This window comes from Solanum pennellii, chromosome 1 (genome assembly GCF_001406875.1).
Source record: "Solanum pennellii chromosome 1, SPENNV200".
NCBI lineage: Eukaryota > Viridiplantae > Streptophyta > Magnoliopsida > Solanales > Solanaceae > Solanum > Solanum pennellii.
The window spans coordinates 60,172,840-60,182,935 of record NC_028637.1 but is presented as its reverse complement, the minus strand read 5'-3'; the positions used below and the strand labels follow the sequence as shown (position 1 = coordinate 60,182,935).

The 10,096-nt window shown below is 26.6% G+C and overlaps 1 pseudogene; it reads left to right on the top strand.

Annotated features, from left to right (window-relative positions):
- Nucleotides 1-7,811: 7,811 nt before the first annotated feature.
- The window catches only part of LOC107021687, a 6,638-nt pseudogene continuing 4,353 nt past the window's right edge, over nucleotides 7,812-10,096 (top strand).

Genomic DNA, 10,096 nt, shown 5'->3' with positions numbered 1-10,096 from the left:
CTTGAAGTTTTTATTTGAATAACCACATCTTAGCATATATATTTTGAGTGTATAAATGCACTGATTCCTTTGTCTTACCTCCTTGAGAGCACTATGAAATAATTACATAACGTCAAAGACCTAAGTTGAATAACAAAGTGATATGTAAAAAAAAAAAAAAAAGATAGAATGAGGAAAAAAATCTCAAACAAAAACGAGTGAGAATCAAAAAAGGAAGAGAAAAAAATAAATGAGAAGGAGCTTACAAGAAAATAAAGGTCAAATGCAAAAGTGAAAAAAAATATCAAAAGCATCGTGCGAACTCTAAGGAGGAAATAGTCACTTTATCCCAAATGAATATCCTACCTTTCCCTAAGACTACATTACAAGCCAATGACAAGTCCTATTTTATCTCATTTTTTATGTTCTCATATTAGTGGATGCTTACATGAGGGCCAAGCATATGGTATCTTAATCTCATGCATTGAATATCTTTCTGAGTGTGAGTGACTTTCAAAAATGTCCTACGATCTAAATTATTATATTGTGTGAAGTATAAGTTTCATATGTTGAGAGTGCATTTGAAACAAGAGGATACAAATAATTCTATCCCTTAATTTTGACAAGATAAATTGATCTTGTAATTACTTAAGCATATTTGAGATACAATTTGAAACTATATAAATTACTCAAAGTTGACCTCAAATTTATTTGAAAGTAGTTGAATATAGTTCATGTGCATAATACTAATTGTTGGTACCAACTAAAGTCAAGGTATTATCAAACATGAACTAATTTTTTTTTCATTTTTTTCATTATACTTCTAAAAATAAATCAAAAAAAGAAAAATATTTTTTATTGAACTACGTTCGACCTGATTCCTAAGAGGATACGTAGGCAGCCCTTCATTGAGGTTCGGTCTAATCACTCAATAAAATGATGATCATGCTATTACAAATATCCAAGGGTTGAAACATGACATTGTAGCCTATGGTATGTTACAAAAAAAAAAGAAATAAAAAAAATACGAGGGTCTTATGAGTGAAAACTCTCACGAGAACCATAAGACGACAGTAAAAAGATAAGAATGTCTACTTGGTAAAAAATCACGAATGACACCATTTATCAAATGATGACATTCCGTCTTGCCATGAGCACAATAAATATAGAAATAAAGTTACAGGCTGAAAGAACTATAAAGACAAATCATGCAAGTAATTCGCTAGAGACAAACGCTGCAATGGTAAGTTTTTGAGTCTTTATCTCTCATATAATATGCAAAAAAAACAATAAAAAAGATTTTTTTTCTTAATAAAATATGGGGAATTTTATTTTATTTTTAAATTGGTCAATGTACTAATAAAAGTAAAATAAAATAAAATAATATTAAATAATAATAATATAAGTAAAAAAAATAACCCCTATCATATTTTTCATGTCTTCACAGGGCACAATAACCCCTGGATTGCATAAGGCACAATAACCCCTATCATTTTTTTATGTCTTCACAGGGCACAATAACCCCTGGTTGCATATAGGGCACAATAACCCCTATCATATTTTTATGTCTTCACAGGCACAATAACCCCTGGTTGCATATAGGGCACAATAACCCATATCATGTTTTTTACGTCTTCACAGGGCACAATAACCCCTGAATTGCATATAGGGCACAATAACCCCTATTCTATGTTTTCATGTCTTCACAAGGCACAATAACCCTTGGTTGCATATAGGGCACAATAACCCCTATTTTATTTTTCATGTCTTCAGAGGGCACAATAACCCCTGGATTGCATATAGGCACAATAACCCCTATCATTTTTTTTATGTCTTCACAGGGCACAATAACCCTGGTTGCATATAGGGCACAATAACCCCTATTTTATTTTTCATGGCTTCACAGGGCTCAATAACCCCTGGATTGTATATAGGGCACAATAACCCCTATCATTTTATTTTTTATGTCTTCACAGGACACAATAACCCCTGGTTGCATATAGGGCACAATAACTCCTATCATTTTTTTTATGTCTTCACAGGACACAATAACCCCTGGATTGCATATAGGGCACAATAACCCCTATTCTATGTTTTCATGTCTTCACAAGGCACAATAACCCTTGTTTGCATATAGGGCTCAATAACCCATATTTTATTTTTCATGTAACCCCTATTCTATGTTTTCATGTCTTCACAAGGCACAATAACCCTTGTTTGCATGTAGGGCACAATAACTCCTATTTTATTTTTCATGTCTTCAGAGGGCACAATAATCCATGTCGCATATAGGGCACAATAACCCCTATCATTTTTTATGTCTTCACAGGGGCACAATAACCCCTGGTTGCATATAGGGCACAATAACTCCTATTTTATTTTTCATGTCTTCATAGGGCACAATAACCCCTGGATTGCATATAGGGCACAAGAACCCCTATCAATTTATTTTTTTATGTCTTCATAGGGCACAATAACCCCTGGTTGCATATAGGGCACAATAACCCCTATCTTATTTTTCATGTCTTCAGAGGGCACAATAACCCCTGGATTGCATATAGGTCACAATAACCCTATTTTATTTTTTATGTCTTCACAGGGCACAATAACCCCTATTTTATTTTTCATGTCTTCACAAGGCACAATAACCCCTGGTTTCATATAGGGAACAATAACCCCTATTTTATTTTTCATGTCTTCACAGGGCACAATAACCCCTATTTTATTTTTCATGTCTTCACAGGGCACAATAACCCCTGGTTGCAATTTGGGTACAAAACTCCCTTTTGTCTTATTTTATATATTTTGTAAAAGGCTACAAAAATATTATTTTTATTATTAGTATAGACTTTTATAGCTTTAATCAATAACTCACAAAATTTCCTAGTGCAAACTAGGCAGAAAATTTAATTTCGTGTGCAGGTTTCTAAATAGTATACAAATTTGCAGTTCAAAAATAAAAGAATTCATCCTTTCAAGAAAACAAGTTTTCAAGAATATCATGCAGAAGAACGTCAGTAGCTGAAGTCAAGTCATGAAGTTTCAAGTCTTAAACTCAGATGTCCAGAGCAAAGTTCGGAATCGATGAACCTACCAAAGAGGGTGAAGCGATATCCGAGAATTCAAAATAAAGACTTATCACTATCGGAGTAGATAGAATTTCATATCTTTCCTTCTGCATTTTATTTTTTTTATGTAATAGCTGGAGCTACGAACCGGAATCTCGACAAAACCTCACTCGACTACCTAACTCATTGGAACTAAGCCTGACTCCTTTTCATTAACTTAGAATAGGTAATTTTTTAAAAGTTAGGACACAGTCAAATCTTTTTTCTATTATAAATTTTTCATATTTATTGGCATAAATATTTAAGTAAAAAATTAGTCAAATTGTTCACGTCTTTGCATGAAAACTCTTCATGTTTCCAAGCAAAGAGGGGCATACTGTGAACACCTAATTTTTTACCAAAATATAAAGATTTAACACCAATTTTTAAAAAAGTTATATTTAAAATAAATAAAAATAAATAAATTGTGTAAATTACTTTAATAACAAAAAAATTATGAATTTATGGTATTTGTTTTAAATCTTCAACTTTTAATTAGTTTAAAAAATAATGGTAGAAGAAAAAAAAAAGGAGTCCTGAATATTCAAATTACCTTCCCCTTATCTAAATTAACCTCAAACTCCCAAAAACTAATTTTCTTATTATTGTTATTTAGAAGGATAATTATTTAATTATTTTTCAACCATAATTTCCTCAACAATATTTCAAATTAAATCCTAATCCCATTCTATTACGCTCCTTTTAATTAGCACCAGACTCTCAGTCAAAATTAATATAAAAGACACGTTCAGTTGAAAAATAACGGAGAGATATAGAGAACACAGAGGCAAATTGAAAAAAAAAAGAAAAAAAAGCAAAGTGAAGAAAAGTGAGTTATTCTTTTGAGATTTAGGTTAGAGTTAGAGGTTTTGCTCTTGGTTCCAAACAACTTGTTTAACTTCAGAATATATTATTTTATAATGTTCTGAGTTCTTTTTTTTTTTTTAAATAATCTCACCACAAATGTGAAAATCTATGAATGTATAAAATGTAGTTATTCTCTTCACATGTTCATATGATATCTAAACAATTTAATATATAATACACATGCAAAGCACATGTCGTTGGATGAAAAGAAAAATATAAAACAAATAAAGTCCATAGTAATATTAGTGATAAGACTAACCACATGATTGAACCTCATCAAATTGAAATAAAATATATAAAATTCCATTTAAATAATAAAATTTTGCATTGATCATCTTAATAGGTTTGCGTGAATAAGAGATATATATAATGAACCATATTGAACAATTACAAAAAAATCTACAATATAATTTTTTTCTAAGCTTATTATTCAAATCTTTACTTGAATAAGAAAATATTTATTATAACATATATCTTTGAAATTGATAAAAAAGCACATATCAAAAAACTAGTTTCACTAAATATTAGTCTCTTAATTCATAAAAGAAAATAACCTCACCCCACCCGTGTACCAGTCTTCTTTTTTCTTCAACTCATCATTTTAAAGACCTCGCATTCTCTACCTTTTGTTTGGTTCTTCTTTTTTGTTCATTTTTTCTAATAAACAAACTGAATATGCTAACTGAATTTGCAAGAAGAATTTTTTTTTTCATTGGAGTTAAAAAAGTTTAACACATTTGCGTATCTCTATTTTTAAAAACTCATATCGAGTAATTATTACCATTTATTAAACTTATTAAAATGACATAAGAAATTTGGTATACTTTCAATTTCTCATCGTCATGGATTTCGAAATAATGTGTCAACACCGATTATTTTCACAAAAATCTCAATAATCACCAGAGAAAAATAATATAACGGGTGACAAGGAAAGAAAAGGGAAGAGCACAAGGTTAGGCGGGTAGATTCAGGCTGAGATGGTGGTGGTGATGGGAGAATATATTTGTTTTAGTTATCACCGGAGGAATCGATATCGGCTGACGGAGTGACGGGAAAAAGATGGAAAAAAAAATAGCAAAGGGTTAGGTGGGGTTGGGAGTGGGGATGGGGAGAGATATTTTATTTTTATTCTTTTTAAAGGCTGAAAAATATTTTTCATTTTTCAAAATTAAAAATTTGGGCCCATGTACCAGGTGTAATCGATTATAATTTAAAGTGTTTAATTGAATTATGTGGACAAATTTAAGGGGCATCAATGACTTAAATATAAATAATTTTGTCCAACGATATGTTGTGTAGAATCCATTTATTAAATCATACACTGATTTTTTCCGTGTTAGCCTACCTCCCCACTAACTTATTCGTTGAAAAGTTCTCAACCTTTTATAAANTTATTCCTTGAAAAGTTCTCAACCTTTTATAATAGTTATGTATGGCTGATTCTTTTCAAGTATTTCTCTGTTTAGTTATTATTTGTTTTTCTAATATATTTATTAATCAAAATGCTTTCCAAAGTCCTGATGGCTTCTTAATCAATCTCCAATATAATTTGAGAGGAGAGCCTCATTCTTTGATTTACACTTTTGGATCTTTAATCACTATTCTTCTTTATCCTTAATAATTATGTCCCACTTTACTAAGCGGAGTTTTCCCTTCATGTCTATCGATCCCCATACGAAATTTCTTTATATCCAATCAATGAGGTTGGAGATGCCACTAGATAGCTAGATGTATTTTATAACATGAGTTAACTGTTATTTAGGAAGACTTGTACTGGAGTTGTTCAACCCTCTATATTAGGAACTTGATTTTTCATCCTTCATGTTTTGTTTTATGGTTGTCTAGTATGAATTGGTAACCACGCTTTACATAGCTTGTTTTTGTTAAAAATCAGAAATCCAAGATATTTAACTAGTCTTGATGTTCATATAGTTGATAACGTTCAAATCACTCTTCAAAATCAATCAAAAGAGTGAGCGATCGTCATCAATAAAAATACTCAATTGAGAGTTGAGTTGAGTCCCACAGAAAACAATTTATCGGCAGTTGAAAAGATAAAGGGTAAGAAGATACTAATTTGAATTATAATTGTGAACACCTAATTTTTTACCAAAATATAAAGATTTAATACCAATTTTAAAAAATTATATTTAAAATAAATAAAAATAAATAAATTGTGTAAATTACTTTAATAACAAAAAATTATGAATTTATGGTATTTGTTTTAAATCTTCAACTTTTAATTAGTTTAAAAAATAATGGTAGAAGAAAAAAAAAAGGAATGCTAAATATTCAAATTACCTTCTCCTTATCTAAATTAACCTCAAACTCCCAAAAATTAATTTTCCTATTATTGTTATTTAGTAGGATAATTATTTAATTATTTTTCAATCATAATTCCCTCAACAATATTTCAAAATTAAATGTTAATTTCACTCTATTACGTTCCTTTTAAATAGCACCAGACTCTCAGTCAAAATCAATATATATATATATATATAAATGAGGACAATAGAGGAGGTGATGTGGCACCTCTATATGGCCTCCATTTACATTTAGCTTTTTCCATCTTTTTTTAATTTTTTTTTAATTATATATCATAAAAAATTACTTTAATTTATTACAAATAAATATTTTATTAATGGTGGATCATTTATAACAAAAACTCTTCATATTTTTTATTTATTTATCTCATTTATAATTAAAAGAGAAACATAATTTATTTATTTTTGACTTTTTTTAATTTAAATTAATTATTTTATTGTAAAAATATATTACTTTATTTATACAAATATACAAACAAATACTTTATTAATGTATGAACATTTATAAAAAAACTCTATATATCTTTTTTCTATTTGTTTATCTCACTTCTAATCATGAAATCATAGTATTATTTTTTTTACATTTTAAGTATTTTTATTTTTATTTTTGAATTTATTCACTAGGAGTTACTACCCATGACTTGCCCCTCTTTAATTTTTACTTTTAATAATATTCATGACTCTCATAATTTTTATATTCATAACCTCCAATTTAAATTTATAAGTTTATGTGTCTTATGGAATTCCTTTATTTTGCCTATAAATTTATATTAGTTTCATGAAGATTCACATTCACAATTATTCTTTCTTTTTTCATCATATAAGTTTGATTTGTAACAAAAAAAGAAGTACATGAAGGTAAGAAATACTTCATTGAAATTTTTATTTTTTATTTCCTCTATTTTTGTCTATATAAATTCGTATTTGATTTGTGAAGGAAACTAACATGTAACCAAAAAAAAAGTACATGAAGTTAATAAATATATCATTCTCAAGTCCTTATCTTTTCATTTCCTTTATTTTGTCTATATAGATTCATATTTATTTTCATGAAGATTCACATACAAAGTTATAATTTCTCTTCTTCATAATACTTGTTTGTGAATTAGCTAACATGTAACAAAAGAAAAGTATATGAATGTAAGATATATTTCATTCTTAAGTCTTTCTTTTCATTTTTATGTACTTAGACATGCTTTCTTAATATATATTTTTATGTTTGTATTATAATTTATCAAGTAAGTATGATTAAAAAAATCTCTTTAATTCTTAACAATGTTTTGTCCGTATGCAATTACTCTTTCTAATAGTTAGTTTTTCATATATAATATAGTTTGATTATAATATTTGTTAGATTTCAAGAAATAATTATTATTTAGTATTGTTATTACTATTGAAAAGATAATATTTAAATATATTAAATATGGTTTATATTTCGTTCTTTCTTTTGACATAATTATTTTTAATTCGTATATGCTTTTTTTTATTCAGTTGATTGCATATATGAATAGTTTGACATATGGATCAAAACATGATGGCGGATCTCTTTGCAAAGGAAGATGGTACAAGGAAAAAAAAATGAAGCATAATTAGAGATTATTTTTTCACTGTGAAATTTATTAGCAACTTAGTCACTTTTGCTAGAGTTTTTAAAATTTTGATTTATGTAAATAATTTAGCTAAATGTATTATATTGTCAATGCTAATCATTTGATCCTTTAGTATTCTATTTTCTCTTTGTTATGAAAAAAATAAATATAACTATTTCATTTTAACAACAACAAAATTTATGATGATTAGTTTTACTTTTATTGTAAATTATAAAAAGTAATTGAAAAATATATTATTATTTTCATGATGTCATTTTTTGCGTATGTAACAATCTGTCGTCGTTCTTTTTGCTTTGAAATGTATTTATAATTTTTATGTAGTCACCAATTATTATATTTTCTCTGTTCATTTTTCGTATTTTCACACCTTTTTTTTTATTTTTTTATTTTACAAATAAAATTAATACATAATTAGTAATACATTTAATGGCTAATAAAATTATACATTTGAATTATTTATAACTCATGTCTCTTCATCTTACTTATAAAGTTTAATACTAAATATGAATCATGACTTTATATGCTTCATTTTTCGTAAATCTTATAAGAATTTAATTAATGTTTAAAAAATTATAATAAGCAAATGTAATAATAAAATAAAAGAAAACAATTTTGTTTTGAGAAATCAGAGTTTGGATAGAACATCACTACTCCTAGAAAAAATAGAGAAAATTAAAACATCTAAAATATTTTCAACCTAATACAATATATTGTTATTTTAATATATTATCCCTTATTCCATTTACTTCACCACGGTGAATATTTTGTTCTAATATATACATATACAAAACAAATAAATATTTTATATGTTTTAAAAAAGTCAATGATATCGCAAACGAAGAAAAATACAAATATTATCTATATATTCGATACTAACCTAAATATTATATATTTCATATTATTAGCTTATAAATATTTCATGTAATCGCGCGAAGCGCGAATAGTTTCACTAGTTAATATAAAAGACACGTTCAGTTGAAAAATACACCGAGAGATATAGAGAACACACAGAGGCAAATTGAAAAAAAAAGAAAAAAAAGCAAAGTTAAGAAAAGTGAGTTATTCTTTTGAGATTTAGGTTAGAGTTAGAGGTTTTGCTCCTGCTTCCAAACAGCTTGTTTTTGTGGTATCAAATTTCGCAGCGATGTAACTATAAATTCTCGAGTGATTTAAATAATATGCTTGTACGAAAATTTGATTCCAATAGTATGAAATTCTTCAAATCGCATGTATTATATTTATTATTGTTACGTTATTATTATTGTTATTATTATGCTCTTTAGATGCAATTTGTAATTTATATCTCTTCATGATATTGAATTGTTAAATTTGAATAGATTAACATATCTTTCCCTCTAGATTTTGTTGAATTTATTGTAGACTTTTTAGATTAGGATATAAACTAAAATTAATTGATTAGCGAAAAAAAAAACTTATGTTTAATATGTTTTAGTGTTTTTAATACATTATTTGGATTAAAAGTTGTCTTTAGAATAACATAAGATGCTTATCTGATTTGGATTACTAAAATTTATCATTAAGATAATATACGAATATTATTTAGAGTTATAATAAAAAAAAAATGAAGAAGAGTGATAAAAAAGGTGAGATAACATTAAAAAAACACAATAATATGTACAGAAAAAGAAAAAAAATGATAAAAAAAATGAAACAATAGTGTAACAAAAAAAAGGTAATAAAACAGAATGTTAAAATAAGAAATATTTAAACGAAAAAATAGAATAAAAATAAAGAAAAGATAAAAAGATAAATAAATAGAATGTTTTTTTCTTTCGAAAAATATATATATAAAATGACTAAAAACATAAAAAATAAAAAAAATTAAAAGCAAACAAAAAATATACAAAAGAAAAATTCGTGAAAAAAAAACGAGAAAAAAAACATGAAAAAATGAAAAATCAAAAAAAAAAAAAAGAAGAGAGAAGTAGAATGAAAAAAAATATAAAACTAATAAAACAAAAGGTAGAAATTAAATAAAATGAAAAAGAACGTAAAAAAAAAAAGAAGTAACAAAAATTATTTTTTAAAAAAAATAAGAAGAAAGCAAAATCTGTAAAATAATGATAAAATAAAAAATAAAAAAAAACAAATATAATAAGAGACAAGGAGTTGTTACACCAACAAAAAGAAAACAAAGAGACAAAGAGTTGTTACACCAACAAAAAGAAAACAAATATATATATATATA